The sequence below is a fragment of the Pan paniscus genome, chromosome 11 (assembly GCF_029289425.2).
Source record: "Pan paniscus chromosome 11, NHGRI_mPanPan1-v2.0_pri, whole genome shotgun sequence".
Taxonomy (NCBI): Eukaryota; Metazoa; Chordata; class Mammalia; order Primates; family Hominidae; genus Pan; species Pan paniscus.
Window position 1 is genome coordinate 42331684 of NC_073260.2, and position 23039 is coordinate 42354722.

At 39.1% G+C, this 23039-nt stretch overlaps 2 pseudogenes; both read right to left on the reverse strand.

Moving 5' to 3' along the window:
• Positions 1-468: 468 nt before the first annotated feature.
• On the reverse strand, positions 469-1246 carry LOC130540477 (putative protein FAM220BP; annotated as a pseudogene).
• A 60-nt stretch (positions 1247-1306) lies between these two features.
• On the reverse strand, positions 1307-1512 carry LOC130540478 (small integral membrane protein 10-like protein 2A; annotated as a pseudogene).
• Positions 1513-23039: the final 21527 nt, after the last annotated feature.

Genomic DNA, 23039 nt, shown 5'->3' on the forward strand with positions numbered 1-23039 from the left:
TGAGTGAACGAGACTCCGTCTGCAATCCCGGCACCTCGGGAGGCCGAGGCTGGCGGATCACTCGCGGTTAGGAGCTGAAGACCAGCCCGGCCAACACAGCGAAACCCCATCTCCACCAAAAAAACACGAAAACCAGTCAGGCGTGGCGGGGCGCGCCTGCAATCGCAGGCACTCGGCAGGCTGAGGCAGGAGAATCAGGCAGGGAGGCTGCGGTGAGCTGAGATGGCAGCAGCACCGTCCAGCTTCGGCTGGGCATCAGAGGGAGACGGTGGGGAGAGGGAGGGGGCGGGGGAGAGGGCTCTTTATATGTCTTTTAAAGCACAATTTAACATATGCTAAAAAATTTCCTTCCGCATCAACCAGTTTTGAATTTAAACTCAACTAAGTCTGCCAGGTCGTACAAACCACACCTTAATCATTCTAAGACAACTCTTAAAATTAATGTACTTGTATTGTTCTGCTTGTACCTTAACTATGGCATAATGAATTTGCTAATTCAAAATGTTGCAGAGCCAGTAACCCCAGTGTTATCTGCAGACCATTTGAGGTACTTTTAAGCATTTTTTTGAATTCTATTGTTTGCTTTGAAAATATGGGGTTTAAACGGTCAAGGAAAATGCGTTTTGTCTCGTCATTCAGGAGCTCTTCGGGACACGCCTGCAGTGTTGCAGACAGGATGGAATGCAGGCAAGAGGGTTCCTACTCAGAGCACAGAGCCTTGGGAAAAGCACTTGGTGGGTCATCCTGAAAACTTCCCATTTCCGGCAGTTTTTGATGGCATGGCAGTCGTGACACCCGAGGCTCTCCTTTGGGGTACTGTCCTCTGTGGCCGTGGGTGGCCCTGGGCCCTCCTCCCAGCCAGTCCCGCCCCAGGGCTTCAACACCACTGCAGGACACCCGAGCAAAATAATCTGTTGGAGCAATGAACAAACCCACGGCTGCGCTCGGAGTGGCTGCTGAGACTGGATTTCTTCTTACTGATTCTTTCACATATGGAAGAACTGGGCCGCCACTGGGAAGCGAGAGGCCAGCCCCGCTCGGATCCTTTCTCATTTCCAGTGATAATGCCTCACTCTGAATTTCCATCAACCGCAGGCTTATTCATCCAGGAGGGTGCATCTGCAGGCCAAGGGCCCTCCAACGGCATTCTTTGCTTAAGGCTGTATGACAGTTTGTCCGAGTCACCTCCTCCCGCCCACTGCACTTGTGCCAGGCAGGTGCCGAGGGGCCCTCTTCTGTCCCTCATGCTTCGTGTTCTTGGATGCTGTGGGCCTGAGGTCACGCCTTCGTCAGTCCGGGAGGGCCTTCAGTGGATCTCAATATGAACCTATAGGCGGACGTTGAGCATCATGGAAGCAACGATGTAGAAGTAGGGGAAGTTGATGCGCAGCCACCAGGCCAGTTTGAAGAAGACAGCAGCTTGCGAGTCAGCCCCTTGCGTAAGACTCCACAGGAGCGGGCGGCGGCTGAGCGCTAGAGCCGGACAGCCAGGCGCGACAGAGCCGCCGCCATATAGAGACCGGCGCTCCCACAGCCCGCCTGCCCTCTCCGTGCCTCGTCGCTCGGGCCGCTGGCCTTCGCTTGGCGGGCTCAGGGAGCGAGGGAGGCGGCGGCTAGACTGGCGGGCGAGCGGGCTGCGGGAGCGGAGTCCGCGCGTCACGCTCGGAGAAGCACCTCCGCGAGCTGCCGCCTGGTCCCCCAGTTCACTGTATTTTTTAAATTTTCTTTGAGACTGCCTTTTGACCCATGGATTACTTAAAAGTGTGTTGTTTTGTTTCTAGTCATTTGAATATCTTCCTGTTATCTTTGTTATTGATTTCTCATTTGATTCCATTGTCATTACAAAACACACTCTATATGATTTCACTTATTCAAAATTTGTTGAGGCTTGTTTGATAGCCCAGGATATGACCTATCTTGGGATATATATTTTGTGGTCATTTGAAAAGAATGTGTATTCTGAAGTTGCTAAGTGGAGTGGACCATAAATGTTGATTTGATTTTGTTGGTTGGTTCTTGAGTTGTTCTATATCTTTACTGATTTTCTGCTAGTTGTTCTATCAATCATTGAGGGAGAGGTCTTGAAGTCTCCAACTATAATTGTGGGCTTGTCTATTTTGTCAGTTTTTGATTCATATATTTTTCAGCTCTGTTGTTTGGCTGGCATCACATTTAGTATTGCTATGTCTCCCTGGTGAACTGGTCTTTATGTGGTTAGATACCGTCCGTCTCTATCTGCTAACTTTCTTTTCTGTGCTCTAAAATCTACTTTTGTGATACTAAAGAAGCCATTTCTACTTTCTTTTGAATAATATTTGCAAAACATGTATTTACCATCCTTTAATTTTTTATTTTAACCTGCTAATATTATTATATTTGAGATGATTTTCTTATAGACTTCATACAGTTGTGTCATGTCTCTCAATCCACTCTGCCAATCTCCATCTTTTTTTTTTTTTTTCTTTAGACAGGGTCTCACTCTGTTGCCCAGGCTGGAGTGCAGTGATGCCATCTCAGATCACTGCAACCCCTGCCTTCCAGGTTCAAGCAATTCTCGTGCCTCAGCCTCCTGAGTAGCTGGGACTACAGGCATAGGCCACCATGCCTGGGTAATTTTTATATTTTTGGTAGAGACAGGGTTTCACCATGTTGGCCAGGCTAGTCTTGAACTTTTCACCTTAAGTGATCCGCTTGTCTCAGCCTCCCGAAGTGCTGGATTACAGGCCAATCTCCATCTTTTGATCAATACATTTAGACTATTTACATTTAGTGTAATAATTGATGTATTATGGTTCATGTCAGACATTTTATTTTGGGTTTTGTTTGCTCTTTCTCTGATTTCTCTATTTTATATTTTCTTCCTTCCTATGGATTACTCAAACTTTTGTTTAGAATTTCATTTTCATTTATCTGTTGTGTTTTTTAGGATATCTGTTTGAATATCTAGTTTAGTGGCTGTTTTAGATATTACGTTATAAACATAACATCACAATCTACCAGGGTTGACATTTTACCACTTCAAGTGAAGTATAAAAGCCTTATGTCCCCTTGTGTTTCTTTGCCCTCTCCATATTCCTTTGCCCCACTCTCATTTAAGATGATATAATTGTCTTAAATATTTTCTCTATCTACTTTTAGAACCATATCTACCAGTTTTCTACTTTTTGCTTAAACTGTCAACATAATTTAGAAAACTCAAGAGAAGTAAAGCCTACAGTCATTACCTACAGTTTGCTTACCTTGTTCTTTCTTCCTTCTTGATGTTCAAACTTCCTGCTTTTACCATTTTATTTTGTTTAGAGAATTTCCTTTAGCTACCTCATTAAGTGATTTCGGCAGGTGACAAATTCTCCTAATTTTCCTTCACCCTGGGATATTTTTCCCGTGTATAGGGTATTTTCTTTCAGGACTTAAAACGTATTTTGCACACCCGTTTGGCCTCCGTAGTTTCTGGTGAAAATCATGTTGCCGTGCAAATTGTTTTCCCTTTGTAGATAAAGTGTCGTTTTTTTCTGACTGAGTTTACAGACTTTGTTTTTAGTTTCTAGAAGTTGAATTATGGATGTGTCTTGACATGGATTTGGGGGATTTATCCTGTTGGAATTCACTTAGCTCACTGAATTTGTGGGTTTATGTCTCTTGCCAAATCAAATTTGGGAGATTTTTGGTCATTATTTCTTCAAGTACTTATTTTGCCGTTGTCCTCCTTCTATTCTCCTTCTGGGACAACAGTGTCTTAAATGTTACATCCTTTGTTAGTCCTACAGGTTCCTGACACTCTGTTCATTTCTTTTTTCCCATCCCACTTTCTCTCTGTTCTTCAGTTGGGGTAATTTCTATTGTTGTATCTTGAAGTTCACTGATGTATTTTCCCTATCCCTTCCATTCTGCTGTTGAGCCCATATGTTGAGGTTTATATTGTTATTTATATTATTATTTTTCAGTTCTCAATCTCTTCTTTGTATCTTCTCTTTCTTTGTAAGCAAGTTTGTATTGCTTGTTGGAGGGTTTTTTCTTCTTTTTTTTTTTTTTTTTGAGATGGAGTCTCATTCTGTCACCCAGGCTGGAGTGCAGTGGCACGATCTCGGCTCACTGCAACCTCCGCCTCCTGAGTTCAAGAGATTCTCCTGCCTCAGCCTCCCGAGTAGCTGAGACTACAGGCACATTCCACTATGCCCAGCTAATTTTTGTACTTTTAGTAGAGACAGGGTTTCGCCATGTTGGCCAGGCTGGTCTCGAACTCCTGACCTCAGCTGATCCACCCCCCCTAGGCCTCCTAAAGTGCTGGGTTTACAGGCCTGAGCCACCACACCCGGCCATTGGAGGCATTTTTATCATGACTGCTTTAAAACATCTATCAAATCACTTGAATTTCTTTGTCATCTTAGTGTTTGTACCTATTCATTATCTTTTTAAAAAACACCTTTTAACAGACTTTATTTCCTAAAGCAATTATATGTTCAAAGCAAAAATGAGCCCAAAGTACTGAGAGGTCCTATGTATCCTCTACCCCTTCCCCACATGCGCAGCCTCACCAACTGTCAACATCCTATATTAAAGTGTTACATTGGTTCCCATCAATGCACTTACACTGACACATCATTATGACCCAGAGTCCATAGTTTACATTAGTGTTCACACTTGATGTTGCATATTCTGTAAATCTGGACAAATATAATAATGACATGTATCCACCGTAACAGTATCATACAGAATTGTTTATTGACCCCCAAAACCCTTAGTTCTCCACCTGTTCATCCCTCACTCTCCTTAACTCCTGGCAATCACCGATCTTTTTACTGTTTACATATCTTTGCCTCTTCTATAATGTGTAATTGGAATCATGCAGTATGTAGCCTTTTCAGATTGGTTTTTTTTCACTTAGTGATAGGCATCCCAACTTCCTGTTTTGCAGCCAGGCACAGTGACTCAATGCTGTCATCCCAGTACTTTGGGAGGCTGAGGTGGGCATATGGCTTGAGCCCAGGAGGTTGAGGCCAGTCTGGGCAACATGGCAAAACTCTGTCTCTACAAAAAATACCAAAATAAAAAAAAAGTTTCTCCATGTCTCTTCATGGAGAGAGGGTCTCACTCTGTCACCCAGACTGGAGTGCAGTGCTACCATCATAACTCACTGTAACCTCAAACTCCTGGCCTCAAGCAATTCTCCCACCTCAGCTGCCTAAGCAGCTGGGACTATAGGTATGCACCACTACACCCAACTCTTTTTTTTTTTAATTATTTACATTTTTGTAGAGACGAGGTCTGGCTATGTTGCCAGACTAGTCTCTAACTTCTGGCCTCAAGCTATCCTCCTGCCTCAGCCTCATTTCTTTTTAGTGCTGAATATTCCATTGTCTGTATGTGCCATAGTTTATTTATTCATTCATCTACTGAAGGACATCAAAGTTGCTCCTGAGCTTTAGCACTTAATGAATAAAGCTGCTATAAGAATTTGTGTTTAGATCTTTGTGTGGACATAAGTTTTGAACTCATTTGGGAGTTATTTTTAATAGATACAAAGTCTCAGCTTTGCAAGATGAAAAGAGTTGTGAGGATGGATAGTGGTAATGGTAACAGAGCAATATAAATGTCTAATACCACTGAACTGCATTCTTCAGTGTATTTTACTGCAATTTTTAAAAACTAAACAACATGACCCTCATACAAAAATGTACCACCTCACTTTCTCAGTAAAATTATTTTAGCAAAGTTCCAGTGGTAACAGAAATCAAAATCTTAAAAATACGTATATTCTTTGAGTCAGTAATTCCATTTCTAGATATGTATTCTAGAAAATCTGGCAAGGGAATAATATTGTAAATACACACATTTGGTGTGATTTTTTTCAAACAATGACAAGTGGAAAACCACCTCAATATTTCAGAATAGGGGATTGGTTAAATATCACTCTGATTATCACCACACAATTAGCTATTTACAATTATGATCTAGATGGAGAACTGTAACATGAAATTTTGTTCCAATATTTTGTTTTGTTGAAAAAAGCAGATCACAAAACTGTGTGTGTGTGTGTGTGTGTGTGTGTGTGTGTGTGTGTGTCTAATGCTTTTCAAGTAATTAATCTAGAGAATTATCTGACAAGCATCCAGAGATCATGTTAAAACTTTACGCAGATGAAGCTTGGGGAACCTGTCTAACATTTTATTCGCATAAAAAACATCTCTGAGTGCTCATTCTGGGCCAGGCCTTGTATGTATACAGCTCATTTAGTCCTCACAGCAGCCCTTCATGGTGGACACTTTCATTATTTTTTTTTCCTTTTTATACTGTGCTAAAATATACATAACATAAAATTTGTCATTTTTACCATTTTTAATTGTGCAATTCGGTGACATTAATTACAGTAACAATGCTGTGCTACCAACATCACTGTCCTGATCCAAACTGAAATTCTGTATCCATTAAACAACTGCCAGTTCCTCCTTCCTCAGCCCCTAGTAACCTCTATCTCCTTTTACTCATGAATTTACTAATTCTAGCTCCTTCGCAGAATGGAATCATGCAGTATTTGTCTTTTTGTGTTGGGCTTATTTCATGTAGCATATAATGCTTTCAGTTTCACCAATATTGTGGCAAATGTCAGAACTCTTTCCCGTCTCATTGTTGAATAATATTCCATCCTATGTGATGCCACATCTTCTTTATCCATTCATTTGCTTGTGGACACTTGGGTGGTTTCCATCTTTTAGCTATTGTAAGTAATGCTGCAATGAACATTGGCATGTAAGTATCTGCTTTAGTACCTGCTTTCAGTTCATCATATATATACCTAGAAGTGGAGTTGCTGATAATTCTATATTATAATATCATAGAATAATTCTATGTTTGATAGCTATGACAAGTCTATGTTTAACTTTTTAAGGAAACACCAAACTGTTTTCCACAATGGCTGTCTCATTTTAATGTCTCCCAGCAGCAATGCCCAACGGTTCTAATTTCTCCACATCCTCATTGACACTTGCCATTTTCTGTTTTTTTCATAGTAGTCATCCTAATGGTTGTGAAGTGCTATCTCATTGTGGGTTTGAATTGCATTTTCCTAAGTATGGAGGATGTTGAGTACCTTTGCATGTGCTCATTGGCCTTTTGTTTATCTTCTCTGAAGAAATAGTTTTACTCATTTTTTAATTGAGTTTTTTGGTTGTTGATGAGTTACAGGAGTTCTTGATCTATTCTGGATATTAATCCCTTATCAGATTTATGATTTGCAAGACTTTTCTCCAATTCCATAAGTTCCCTTTTCACTCTGTTGAGTGTGTCCCTTGATGCACATAGTTTTGTGCTTTTTGTTTGCACATAGTTCTTTTGTTGTGTGTGCTCTTAGTGTTTAGTGGAGGTTCATACCCTCTTATTTTTTCTGCATTTGTGGTTTTTGAAAAATTTTATACAAAAAGTATTTTCAAAAATAGTCAAAATGATTGTGATTGTATCCAGCCTCTATCATTTTACATTCCATGTGATTTTAAGGAATAGTCTTAAGCACCCTGAGTTTCATTTCCTTCACCCTTAAAGGGGATTATATCTACTTCATTGGGTGTATGAGAACTGATATCCTATTATGTATAAAATGCTGAAAACAATTCCCAGCACTGAACAAAATTTGCAAACTAATATATCATTGTCATCATCAACAATAACAAAAAATAATAGCAACATAATATACTATTATAGCTCATTACACCATGTCCCTATTTTGTGTGTTGTCTATTATTTTCATCAAAATAGAATTATCAAGTTATTTTAAGTCATTATTTATGCTTCTGATTATTTCTTGGAATATTAAAAAACAATTTGGGGGATTGTCTTAGTCCATTTCTACTGCCAAAACAAAATACCACAGACCGGGCAATTTATAAACAATAGAAATTGATTTCTCATGGTTCTAAAGGCTGGGACATCCAAGATCAAGGTACCAGCAGGATTGATGTCTGGTGAGGGCTGCTCTCTGCTTCCAAGATGGTGCCTTGTTGCTGCATCCTCCAGAGGAGTATAACACTGTGTCCTCACATGGTGGAAGGGATGGAATGGGACAAACTCACTCTTTCAAATCTTTTTATAAAGGCCCTAAACCCATCCATGAGGGCTCCACCCTCGTGACTTAATCACCTCCTGAAGGCCCAACTGCTTAATTCTATCACATTGGCAATTACATTTTAGTACTTGAATCTGGGGGATCGGTGGGTATAAAACAGTTTAAGAATACTGAAGCCTGTAACCAAGTTGCACTCCACAAGTGAATCACCAATAGTAAAAGAAAAAAGTATAATTATATTGCTATATTTTTACAACAGCAGATTTGTAAATTAAAATGTTACCTCACCAATTTGATGGCATAAAGTATTACAAAATGTTCTCATTTCAACATGAAGTTGCAAGTAATTTCATATATTCCTCATTTTTTCTTCTGTGCATTCTGTCTTTAGCCATTGATTTATGAATGGTCCATGTAATAATTTAACCTTGTATTTCTCATATATTTTAAAATATTTTTCTAGTTTGTCTATTCTTTTTAATTATGCTGTGCTATGCATGAAGAATTTCTAATTATTTTAATTTAATCCATTTAATTTTTCTTTTTTTTTTTTAATTTGAGAGAGTCTTACTCCGCTTCCCAGACTGGAGTGCAGTGGCACGATCTCAGCTCACAGCAAACTCTGCCTGCCAGTCAAGTGATTCTCCTGCCTCAACCTCCAGAGTAGCTGGGATTACAGATGTGCACCACCACGCCTGGTTAATTTTTGTATATTTAGTGGAGACGAGGTTTCACCATGTTGGTCAGGCTGGTCTCTAACTCCTGGCCTCAAGTGATCCGCCGGACTCAGCCTCCCAAAGTGCTGGGATTATAGGCGTGAGCCACTACGCCTGGCCTCTTTCTTTTCTTTTTTGATTTGCTTAAGAATTCCTAAGACCTCTCAAAAAACATGAAATTTCTATTATGACATAATTAATTGTCCAGCTGTTAAGAACTTATTTTGTTTGTATGTAAAAATTGTCAAACAACTTTATAGCCTCCAAATAATTACCTGGTTTCCACAACACCATTCAGTAAATTATTCTAAATTTTCCACCAAATTTATAGCATCAAATTATCAGGTACTTTATTTTTATTTATAATATAATTATTTTCTTTTCTCTGTGTTCTATTTCTTTTAGTTATCAGGTTATTTCTATGTGCATAACTTAATTATCTTTTTTTATTACTACATGAAATGCATTGCATATACAAAAGTTCATGAATGAACTTTTCTTTTCATGATGAACTTTTCCAGTGTAACTTATTGATTATACTTTCCTATTTATTACTCCAAATTAATTTCAGAATATCTTTTTTTATAACATATTAGCTCCTTGAATACAATTCTATCAATAAATTGAATTTGTAACATTTGGCAGCTTTTCAATACTTAATCTTTTTTCCATCACCCTCATATATTTTTCTAGGATTTTAAAGTTTTCTTTATGTCATTTCCTAAGTTCATGGGTTCTTTTATCCGGTTTATTTGTACTTCTCTGTGTTTCTAAAACATCATAGTTGCATTGCTATTTGGGTAGAATCCTTCCTCTGAATATTCCCTAATCATTAGCATGAACACTTTTTGCCTACTTCTTTGTTCCTAAGTTATGGGAGTGCCTGTTGTGCTTTGACCTTTGAAGGAGCATTTTATTTATTTTTATTTTATTTTTTATTGTTTTTTATTTTTTTGAGACGGAGTCTTGCTCTATTGTCCAGGCTAGAGTTCAGTGGCTCAATCTCGGCTCATTGCAGCCTCCACCTTCCAGGTTCAAGCGATTCTCCTGCCTTAACCTCCCGACTAGCTGGGATTACAGGCACGTGCCACCACGCTTGGCTAATTTTTGCATTCTTAGTAGAGACGGGGTTTCACCATGTTGGCCAGGCTGGTCTCAAACTCCTGGCGTCAAGTGATCCACCTGCCTCGGCCTCCCAAAGTGCTAGGATTACAGACATGAGCCACCATGCCCGGCCTGAAGGTGCATTTTAAATGTCAGTGAAGGTCTCTGAATTGGGGAGAATGAAAACACACAGAGGCTTGGGATTAAAGCGGGCATGATGGGGAAGCAGAGGGGCTTTCTCCTAGTGTGTTTCTCTTCCCTGTGGGGAGTGATGAAAACAAGAGAGACATGAGGGGTGGAAACTGGAAGACTCTTCACTGCTAGGTTTGCCACAAATGGCTGCAGAAACTTTCCTCATCATCCATAAATTTCAGTTTTTTCATTTGTAAATGTTAATGCTGGGAACAGATCATCTCTTAGGTTCCATTTAGAGCCCACAGAGCCCAATGGTGAAGGGCCTGGTCCCAGGAGGCATGCTGAGCAGAGGCTGATCCTTTGCTGAGCAGAGGCTGATACTGTGCCTTTCGGGTTACTCCAGGCAGGTCAGTGGGAAAACTTCAGTTCATTGACAGGGCCTTAATTGTTGGGACCTTGTCAGACACCCCTTTGCAGACAGTGTCACTGAGACTGCGGCTGCGATGATAATCACAACTGGCGTGGGAAGGTCTTTTCCAGGATCCTTCCCTATATCTGGGGACCTTCTCTGTCATTGCCCTCTAGGACCCTGCTCTCAAAGTCTCCGTGTGTGGGGGGAGGCGGCTGCAGAACAGCAGAGTCCCCTTTGGTAAGAGCCTCACCTTTCCAAGTCTCTGTGCGTGAGGAATGCACAAAACAGGGACGTGTTCCAGTAAGTTATAACGGTGTATTAGGTTACTGTTACTTTGTGGTTGTTGAGGATCTTGATGGTATATTAGCTAACATGTCTTAGCCAGACACGCTCTTTGGCATTTTATGTATAGTACTGTATCAATTCTCACACATCTATTACGGTAGCTGTAATTATAGTCCCCCTCTTAAAGAAAATGAAATTCTGATTCAGAATATTGCTTGAAGTCCACAGTGGGTAAGTAACAGAGCCTGGTTATAATCCCAGTGAATTTGAGTAGTTTTAAATAAACACCTTATTATGGAAGTTTTTTTCTGGCATCCATGGTTTCTGATGTCACAGGAATTGTCCTTATATAGGAAATAGAGCATTTCTCTCTGGTTTTTTCGAGTTTTCGGAAATCTGGTCATGGTGTATCTGGACGTGGATTCATTTGAACATGACCTCTTAGTGGTTATCTTATCTCCTTGAATTTATGTATTTCACCATGTTTGTGACTTTTTTGCCACTATTTGTTCAAAAATGTTTTCAGTCCTGTACTTTTTTTTTTTTTTTTTGAGATGGAGTTTTCCTCTGTCGCCCAGGTTGGAGTGCAGTGGCATGATCTCGGCTCACTGCAACCTCCGCCTCCTGGGATCAAGCAATTCTCCTGCCTCAGCCTCCCAAGTAAGCTGGGATTACAGGCATCTGCCACCATGCCCGGCTAATTTTTGTATTTTAGTAGAGACCGGGTTTCACCCTGTTGGCCAGGCTGGTCTCAAACTCCTGACCTCAAGCGATCCACCTGCCTCGGCCTCCCAAAGTGCTGGGATTACAGGCATGAGCCACCACGCCCGGCAGGTACTCCAATCATTTGAAAGTTAGACCTTTTGTTATTTTCCCACAGGTCTCTGAGGCTATATTCACTTTTCTCCATTGTGTTTTGTCTCCTCTATTCTAACAGGACAATTTCTATTAAACTTGTCTTCAAGATCCCTGATCTTTCCTCTGTCATCTCCATTCTCTTGAGTCTGTCCAGTTCAATTTATTTCTATTTTTTTCACTTCTAAAATTTTCGTTTAGTTCTTCCTAGTATCTTTCATTTCTTTGCCATGAATTCATATTTTTCACTTGTCCCAAGTATGCCTGTAATTGCTTGTTGGAGCACTGTTGTGATAGCTACTTTAAAATCCTCATCACATAATACCAACATCTGTCCCATCTCATTGTTGGTGCCTGAAGATTGTATTTTCTTGTGCAAGTTTATTGTTCTATAGTCCTTGGTATAATGAATAACTTTGGACTGTATCCTGAATGTGCTGAGTATTATTATACATCATGAGACTGGACACTCTTCACACCTGTTATTTCAACAGAGAGTCCTTAGACAGAGAGTCCTCAGACAACAACAACAGAGAGTGCTTAGGTTCATAATACAGCTCAGTGCACTTTTTGGGCTGTGGTTCAGCTCTCTCTTGATCTTTAAATGCTTTGCGGTGATGCTCAGGCTTTCCCCGCTTGCCTGCTTCCCAGAGCCTCATCTCACACCTGTGTGAGTTCAGACCAGTGCTAAATTCTCACACATTCTGCTGTGTTGTTTCTGGTCCCTTTCAGGCACAGACTGCTCAGATTTCTGCCCAGAAATTCACACACACATCGTGGAATTGTCCTCAGTTTTCAGGAGTCAGCTCAAATATTACCCACTCAGAGAGGTTTTCCCTGGGCCCTTGTCTAAAGTTGATTCTTCTAGTCCTTTCCATTGCTTCATATAATATTTTCATATTTATCCCAACTTTATTCTATGTTTCCTTACTTGCTACTAGTCTATCTTTTCACTCCCCCCTAATAAAATATTAACTACGTAGAGATAGGGATTTTTTAAACTAATTATTCAGGACCTAACACAATGCTCGACAAATATGCTCATATTTCAAGAAATTTGTACAGTATCTGCACTACAGTAACTGCTCTGTATAGATTACCTTGTTCAGCATAGTTTTTCTGATGCTAAGTATACAATTTTAAATTTTCATTTTAACTTTCTTTTCTCAGAAGAAAATTTATTCATATTAACTAAATATTTAAAATAACTCTTGATGGATATATAATATTCTATTACAACTAATATTCTACTGATATAACGAGTAAGCCCTTGAACCCTGGATTTATTGAGCAAATATTTAGTAGGCTTTAAATCTAGCTGGGACTATTGTAGGTAATTAAAGACACATACAAGACTCCTTTCTTTGCTGGGTGCACTGGCTCATGCTGCAATCCCAGCACTTTGGGAGGCCGAGGCAGGTGGATCACTTGAGGTCAGGAGTTTGAGACCAGCCTAGCTAACATGGAGAAACCCCATCTCTACTAAAAATACAAAAAAATTAGCTGGGTGTGGTGGTGAGCACTTATAATCCCAGCTACTGTGGAGGCTGAGGCAGGAGAATCACTTGAACCCAGGAAGAGGAGGTTGCAGTGAGCAAAGATCGTGCCACTGCACTCTAGCCTGGGCAACAGAGGGAAACTCTATCTCAAAAAAAAAAAAAGAAAAGAAAGAAAAGACTCCTCTCTTCAAATAGCTTACATTCTAGTTGAGGGAAGGAGTTAATAAGTAAACAAATTAATAAATAGATTAACAAGATAATTCAGTGCATAACAATTGATGTGGGAAATTAGAGTATATGGAGAGTGACTAGGGAGGTGGATTATTGGGTACTTGAGACAAAGATGAGTTTCAGGAGAGAAAAACCAGACGTGTCAGAAGTCCAGGAAAGGACCTTTCAGAAACTAGTCTCTGAGCAGCACATCTTCTTTTGTTCAAGAAAGGGTAGGAAGCACAGTGTCGCTAGAGGGCAGGAGCAGAACAGAGGAAGTAGAGGGGTGGTGCCACCGGGCTTTGTTGTGGTCAAGGAATCTCTTGTATTCTAATTGAAATTGGAAGCCCTTGGTGACATTTGATGCATGTCACTGTACTTCATTTTTATTGCTGTGTAGTATTCTGTTGTATGAATATCCCAATATGCATATACCTGTTCTAGATTTGATAGGCATTTGGTAATTCTGAGGTTTGGGCTATTGTGAATAACTCTACTATGAACATTATTGTTCATGACTCTTGGACATAAGTACCCACTTCCTTTCAGTGTATGCCTAAGAGTGATTTGCTAGGTCATAAGATGTACACGTATGTGTGTATATTTGTGTGTGTGTTTATCTTTAGTAGGAACTGCCAAAATATTTTATAAGTCACTGAAACAATTTATCCTTTTACCAACAATGTAAGAAGTTCCAGTTGATCCAAATTCTTGCCAAACTCAGTACTTTAGGCCTTTTAAATTTCAGACATGATGGTAGGTGTATAGTGGCATTATTGTTTCATTTACATTTATCAGGTGACTAATGATGTTGAGGACTTTTTTATATGATTATGCATGCAGATATCCTCTTTTGTGAAATAGATTTTCAAGTATTTTGTCTATTTTTATTTGGGTATCTGTCTTTTTAAGTTGATTTCTAGGAGTTCTCTATATATTTTGGATATTAGTATCATCGAATATATGTATTACACATATCTTCTCTCAGTTTCTGGATTCCTTTTACAACAGATAATTATAGTAAAATCTGCTTACTGTGAAAAGCAAGTTTGTAATGTACACTCCAGTGTGTTTTGATAAATGTTTATATCCATTCAAAATATAGAAAAGTTCCGTTACTACAGAAATTTCCTTTGTGTCCCTGTCAGTCACCATGCAAAAAATCATACCGCTGTTGCGATTTCTATGACGGTGTATTTGTTTGGCTGTTCTTGAACTTTATATATAAATGAAGTCATACACAGTATGTACTTGAGTATGTCTGGCTTATTTTATTCGGCATAGTATTTCTGGTAGTCAGTCATGCTATTGCATGTATCACAATGTGGTTTTTTTTTTTTTTTTTGGTCACCTCCATGTAAACTACATGTATTCTTTTATTGGTGAGTAGGATTCCATTGTAGGAATATGCCACAGTCACTTTATTCATTATCCCTTGATGAATTTATGGTTTATTTCCAGTTTTGCTTATTACTAAGAGCAACTATAAATATTCTAGTACAAGAATTTTTACGATTATTTTTTCATTTTGCTGTGAGGAATTACCTAAAGTGGAATTGCTCTATTATGAATTAAGTGTGTGTTAAAGAAACTGTGAAAAGTTTTCTAAGTGGCCGTGTGACCCTCCTCCAGGCAGGACTTTAGAGTTCCAGTTGTTCCACGTCATCCCCAGCGTGCTCAGGCCTTCATCTCAGCCTTTCTCATGGGTGTGTGGTACTTTCTCATTGCACTGCGGACTTTGACTGCATTTTTTGCTGTTTGACTCCTGACAGTCTCACCCTTCCCTCTTCCCCCTATGCCCCACATGTGGGCAGACAAGAAATGCTGCTACTCCTTTCCTTTGGTGCCCATGGAAAGGAGATTCAGCCCACGCAAGTCCTTGCCCTCATGTGAGGCCTCTCACCCCAGACCACCCCTAACCACAATAAAATCCCAGAGCAGTCTCTTTTTCTTGCTCTTTCAAGTCATTTTGGATCTGCTCGAGAGGCCTGCCCTGGGCTTCCCAGAGAATTCAATTATATCAGCAGTGAACCTTTTCGTATCTCTTGGTGTGTGTGGCATCGTCAGTCTCAACATCTGGGCCAAGTTTTGAGTGGAGGTCCCTCCTGCTTTTTTGGGGTGACCATGGCACTCACTGTGGTTTAATATGTTTCTCTGATGATTGGTACCATTGGGCACTTTTCCATACACTTGCATTCCTGTGTGAGGGTCTGTTCAAGCCATTTTCCCACTTATTTGGGTTGCCTGTCTTTTTTAAATTTAAAAATATTTGTTAATTCAGTCAAAATGACAATAAATCACATTTATAAAAATTACCTTTTTTAATGAAAAAAACTATATTTCCCAAAACAGAAATTGCATTGACAAGTTGTGTTGTTTTACATTCTTACACATCTCCTAAATGTCTGTTTCAATGGAAAATAGCTGACTTCTCATATCTACTTCTGCATTCATTATTTTTATTATTAATATTTGAGACAGAGTGTCACCCTTCACCCAGGCTGGAGTGCAGTGGTGCCACCTTGGTTCACTGCAACCTCTGCCTCCCGGGTTCAAGTGATTCTCGTGCCTCAGCCTCCCAAGTAGCTGGGATTACAGGCATGGGCCACTATGCCCAGCTAAGTCTTTATATTTTAGTAGAGATGGGGTTTCACCATGTTGGCCAGGCTGGTCTCGAACTCCTGGCCTCAAAGTGATCTACCCACTTCAGCCTCCCAAAGTGCTGGGATTATAGGCATGAGCCACTGCGCCTGGCCTATTATGTTTTGACATGTGGTTTTGATTGAAGTATATGAAGAAAATCTCACTTCACATAGACCTTTAGTGGGAAAATGGAGTTTAATAGACTTTCCTGAGGATTTTCCTCTTGGATGTCAGACCAAACTCAACAAGTGATAGTTTTTGAAAGTTAGCTGCAATGTGGAGTCTGAAATCTTGTCAGTGAACTTTTTGTACACTTTTACATTAATATCCATTGATTATCTTGCACTTTGGCTCTATTTTCCTTGACATATTTGAAAATATTTTATGACTGAACTATGCAGAATTTTCAAATATTGACATTTCATACACTATCCATAAATCACATTCATTCATTTCACCACAGATCTCCTTAGAAACGTTAAGTCATCAGAACTTCTGAAGCTCACCTTCTGAATACTTAATGATTCCAAAGTTTTCCAAAGTTCTAATTTTTGCTTGAAAACATGAATTCTGTTAGTGGCAACAGTAATGGACTTGCATCCTTCATTTTCAAGACAGCTTCTGCTAACTATTCTAATCTGAAAAATCAGTTTGTCCACCCATCATTCTTTCAAGCCAAATGCTGTTCCATGCAGCTGGTCCTGCCCAGACTCCCGGGCGCTGTGCCTTGAGGCAACCATCATGCTACAACACGGAGCAGCGACGCTTTGTGGACTCCATGCATTTCATCACTCAGAATACTAAAGAGGCATTTTTTATAGGGGCAGGATGAAGAAGACTGATAAAATTAACTATCTTTAGTGCCTCGTTTTCAGGGCATTCTTTTTTTTTGAGATGGAGTCTCGCTGTGTCACCCAGGCTGGAGTGCAGTGGTGCGATCTTGGCTCACTGCAACCTCTGCCTCCTGGGTTCAAGCCATTTTCTGCCTCAGCCTCCCCAGCAGCTGGGATTACAGGTGTCTGCCACCATGCCCAGCTAATTTTTGTATTTTTAGTAGAGATGGGATTTCACCATCTTGTCCAGGCTGGTCTTGAACTCCTGACCTCGTGATCCACCCGCCTCAGCCTCCCAAAGTGCTGAGATTACAGGCGTGAGCCACCGTGCCTGGCCGTCCAGGACATTCTTAAGAGAAATTGCCTTTTTTTCTTTTAATCCCCAGTGTGTGGCAGGGAAGAATGCTACCACTACTAATTTGGTGCTGGTGCCCCTGCCTTGATCTGTGCCCTGGTGCCAGCCATTTTCTGTCATGCCTTTTGCACCCAGAGTGCAAATATAAACAAAGTTGTTCCAGAAGAACCATGAGATTCAATAAAGTTATTTAACTCTGAATATTTATCACCACTTACATTTGTTGCTGAGCATTCACATTTAAAAAAATCCTTTGAAGAGTAGTGGGTGCTGATACAAGTCCAGCCAGGTCTGTAGATTTGCTCATTTGTTCGGTGAAAGTCAAATTCTATAAACGAGATACCAGCTCAAACCATATGTTTGCAGTTGAATCTTTAACTTGATGAGTCAGAGTAACATCAGAAGTGGCACTGCCCTGATTTTTCCTGATGTTTCACCCAGTGGGCATTCAGCAGTGTCAGCTACTCAAGAGAAATTGTCCACGTTAAATATGTGCAGTTCCTTGTGTGTCAATTGTAACTCAATGATGCTATGAAAAATAAATTTTAAAAAGAGTTTTTTACTGTTTCTGCTTCTGTGTGGGCTTCTCCAGCCAAAGCACTATGATAATTTACCCTGTAAGAGATTTCAGTGAGTTTCATTTCAAGTTAGAAAAGCTGGAACAATTTTTCACTTTTGAAGAGCTCATAGTACATACATTTAAAATATTCCATTTTTTTCTTTAAACACTGAATGATTAGTCTCAAATGTTACCTGACTTTTTTAAGTGATAATTTATTTTTTGATTCTTGATACAAGTTATTTAACAAATATCGGGCCAGGCACAGTGGCTCATGCCTGTAATCCCAGCACTTTGGGAGACTGAGGTGGGTGGATCACCTGAGGTCGGGAGTTCAAGACCAGCCTGACCAATATGGAGAAACCCTGTCTCTACTAAAAATACAAAAAAAGTTAGCCAGGTGTGGTGGTGTATGCCTGTAATCCCAGCTACTCGGGAGGCTGAGGCAGGAGAATCGCTTGAACCCAGGAGGCAGAGGTTGTGGTGAGCCGAGATCATGCCATTGCACTCCAGCCTGGCCAACAAGAGCAAAACTCCGTCTCAAAAAAAAAAAAAATCTCTCTCTCTCTCTCTCTCTCTCTCTCTCAGTATTGCAGCTACAGTGTATTCTTTATCTCTGTTACTTGCATTTTTATTTTCTTCCTTTAAAATTTATTTAATTTTATTTTTTTAGAGATGAGGTCTTTCTATGTTGCCAAGCTGGTCTTGAACTCCTGGGGTCAAGTAATCTTCCCACTTTGGCCTCCCAAAGTGCCGAGATTACAGATGTGAGCCACCACACCTGGCCCATTTTTATTTTCTTCATGGTGCTTTTGCCTTTAGATGAAGAGAAGATTTTTAAATTTTCATAAAGTCCTATTTATAATTTTTGAGGAGTTAGTGCTCTTTTAATGTTATAAAGCTATTTCCCTTCTACCTTTTAGAAGTGCTTAAATTATGTTGGGCCTAAAGCTACCTCATTTTGTATTTTAAATTTGAATCAAAAGGTCTCTCCATACATAGTGAACTGGAACAGATTGTAACCTACTCTTGTGCCAAAGGCTGCCAGCTGTTCAAACCATGTTCAAATAAGGCACATGCCAAACTGTAACCAGTCCAATTCTGTATCTCTCTTTTGCTTTCTGTGGGTCACTTTCTTTATTCTGTCCATAAATCCTCCCCCACCGTGCAGCAGCAAGGAAGTCGGTTCAGGGGCTGCCTGATTTGCAAATCGTTCTTTGCACAGTTAAATTCTGCTCAAATTAATTTGCCTGAAGTTTTTCTTCTAACAAAGCTTAAAAGACATATGTTTTATGCTTAGGTCTCTAATCAATCTCTAATTTTAAGTATGGTATGAAGCAGTAGTTCAGGTCCATTTCTTTCTGTATGTTTATTCAGTTTCCCCAGAAAAATTATTGATAAGAACCTTATTTCCCTCATTAAATTGCATTATTACTTTTGACAAAAAACAGCCAACTACATATGTGTGAGTCTGTGGATTCTCTCTTCTGTTCCATTTTTCCCTTTGTCGGCTTTGCGTGAGCAGACAACTATCACACTGTTGGGATTACTGAAGCTATCCTAAGTTTTTGAATCTTTATATAAATGTTAGGACCAATGTTTTAATTTGTACGAAAATGCATGTTGGGATTTTGATGAGAGATTACATTGACTCTATAGATCTACCTTGTGCAAATTGAAATTTTAACGATATCCAGTACCTGATCTTTGTAAATAGTGTATCCTTCCATTGATTTGTTGTTGTTGTTGTTGTTTGAGACGGAGTTTCACTCTTGTCCCCCAGACTAGAGTGCAATGGCATGATCTTGGCTCACTGCAACCTTCGCCTCCCAGTTCACGTGATTCTCCTGCCTCAGCATCCAGAGTAGCTGGGATTACAGGCACCCGCCACCACACCCACCTAATTTTTGTATTTTTAGTAGAGACGGGGTTTCACCATGTTGGCCAGACTGGTCTCGAACTCCTGACCTCATGATCCACCTGCCTCAGCCTCCCAAATTGCTGGGATTACAGGCGTGAGCCACCGCACCCAGCCATTTTGTTGTCTTTATCTGAGAAATGTTTTGTGGTTTTCAGTTCAGTGTATGTGTTTTGCATGTTATTTGTTAAATTTATTCCTAAGTGTTTTATACTTTCAATGCTATTTATTTCATTTTGCAAACGGGTGTTGCTCTTCAATAAAACACAATTGATTTTATATGCAGAACTTTTATACTCCAAACTTGTTTAATTCATTCACTAGTTCGTGTAGATTTTTGTAGATTTCTTTGTTTTTCATATACACAGTCAAGCTATCTGCAAATGAAGATGGTCTTCTTACTTTCCAAACTATCTTAGTATTTTGTTTCATCTTTTTTCCTCATTGCACTGGCTTGGAGCTCCAATACAATGTGGAATAGAAGTATTGGGAATAGAAATCCTCCTCCTGTTCCCAATTTTAGGAAGGACATATACAATAATTCATTATTAATTATAATATTAGCTGCACTGGGTTTCTTTGCAGACTTTTAAAAATCATATTGGGGAAATTTATTTGCTTGAAATTTTATTGTCATTAGTGGGTATTGAATCTCATCAAATGTTTCTTTGTACAACAGTTCAGATGATCATGTGCTTTTTCTCCTTTATTCTATAAATGTGATTAATTCTTTGGACTTATTTTTAAATACTAAAGCAACATTGCATTCCTGGGATAAATCCCCCTTGGTCATGATATACCTTTATATATCTTTTACCTTTTGCATATGTTTATGTCTTTGATGGTGATGATGGTTTCTGGATGTATACTTACCCAAACTCATCAGGATGTATATGTTAAATATATACTGCTTTTTATATGTCAATTATGCCTCAATAAAGTGGCTTAAATTTTTTTTCTTTTTTTTTTTTTTTGCGATGGAGTGTCGCCCTGTTGCCAGGTTGGAGTGCAATGGCACGATCTCAGCGTACTGCAACCTCTGCCTCCCAGGTTCAAGCGATTCTCCTGCCTCAGCCTTCTGAGTAGCTGGGACAACAAGCACGTACCACCACACCCAGCTAATTTTTGTATTTTTAGTAGAGATGGGGTTTCACCATGTTGGCCAGGATGGTCTTGATTTCTTGACCTTGTGATCTACCTGCCTTGGCCTCCCAAAGTGCTGGGATTACAGGCATGAGCCACCATGCCCAGCCAAATTTTTTTAATTAAAAAAAACCCACGTGAAATATCTTATGTGAGCACAACAGTATTATAATAAATTAGAACTCATTATATTATACCTTTTATATATTTCTATATTTATTTTCTCTATACTTATACCTTTTATATGTCTCTATATTTAGAGATTATACCTTTTACATATTTATTTATTTATTTATTTATTTTATTATGATTATTATTTTTTGAGACAGAGTCTCTCACTGTCGCCCAGGCTGGTGTGCGGTGGCACGATCTCAGCTCACTGCAACCTCCGCCTCCCAGGTTCAAGCCATTCTCCTGCCTCAGCCTCCCAAGTAACTGGGACTACAGGCACGCATCACCATGCCCAGCTAATTTTTGTACTTTTAGTAGAGACGGAGTTTCACAATGTTGGCCAAGATGGTCTCGATCTCTTGACCTCGTGATCTGCCCGCCTCAGCCTCCCAAAGTGCTGGGATTACAGGCGTGAGCCACTGCCGCCCAGCCCTTCTATATTTATTTTAAACATTTTATATATCTCTATATTTATTTTCATATATTTTATTATATATGATATCTCTACATTTTCATATATTTTATTATATATGATATCTCTATGTTTATTTCCATATATTTTATTAAACATTTTTGCATCTCTTGTTCCTGAAGAATATTGGTCTCTATATTTACTTTGTGTAATGTATTGGTACCAAAGTTACACTGGTCACTTAAGTTAGAAAGTATTCATTCTTTATTTCTAAAAATACTTTTACAAAATTGGTATTTCTTTCTTAAATGCTTCAAGAATTCACTAGTGAATTCACTATTGTTTTGAAGTTTTCTTTTTGGAAAGGTTTTTCATTATGAACTCTCTTCTTTAACATATATAGAGCTACTTAGCTTTCTCTTCTATGTCAGGTTTAATGAATTGTGGCTTTCAAGAAATTTATTTTATCAGTTATTTAATATATTGGCATAAAGTTACTCATAATATCTTATTAATTTTTAATATCTGTAGGAATTGCACTTATGCCCCTATTTTATTCCTGGTATTAATAATTTGTGCTTTATTTTTAGGGACTTATTCATTTTAATGTCATTTTAAATGTTCAAATTTTGGTTTCAATTTTCTCTATTGAGTTTTTTCCTATTTTATTGACTTCCTTTCTTTAGTATTGCATTACTTCTATTTATTTTTAGTTTATTTCTTCTTTTTCTAGCATCTTAAGTGAATCATTGTTTAATAATTTATTGTTTAAGCATTTTTCATTCAGTACTTCCTTAGATCTCACATTTTTTGGCATTTGTTTTCGTAATTGTTTAGTTCAATAAGTTTCCTGATGTCCATTGTAATTTCTCCTAGTAACCATGGATTATTTAGAAGTGTGTAATTTAATTGTAATGTTTGGTGATTTTTCTCAGTACCTGATCTCTAACTTATTTATTTATCTGTCTATTTATTTTTGAAACAGAGTCTTGCTCTGTCACCCAGGCTGGAGTGCAGTGGCACAACCTCAGCTCAGTGCAACCTCCACCTCCTGGGTTCAAGCAATTCTCCTGCCTTAACCTCCTGAGTAGCTGGGATTACAGGTGCCTGCCACCACACCCAGCTAATTTTTGTATTTTTAGTAGAGATGGGATTTCGCCACGATGGCCAGGCTGGTCTCAACACCTGACCTCAAGTGATGCACCTGCCTTGGCCTCCCAAAGTACTGTGATTACAGGTGAGCAACCACACCTGGCCCTGATTTCTAATTTATTATAATACTATTGTGCTCACATAAGATATTTCATATGGGTTTTTGTAATTAAAAAAATTAAGCCACTTTATTGAGGCATCATTGACATATAAAAAGCAATACATATTTAATGTATACATCCTGATGAGTTTGGGTAAGTATACATCCAGAAACCATCATCACCCTCAAAGACATAAACATATCCATCACCTCCCAAATTTCCTCCCACCTCCTTTATTATTATTTGTTTTTGTATGGCTTTAATATTTTAAAGTATATTGAAATTTATTTTTATTTCCCAGAATTCTGCCATTTTTACTCTGCCATTTTGTGGTGTAATACTCTATAAATGTCAGTTGAGTCAATTTGACTTGTTCAGATCTTTTACATTCTTACAGTTTTTTTAGTATTTCATTAATTACTGAGATAATGGCATTGAAACATCCAACTATGATGTGTGTTGATACAGTTTTTTATTTAG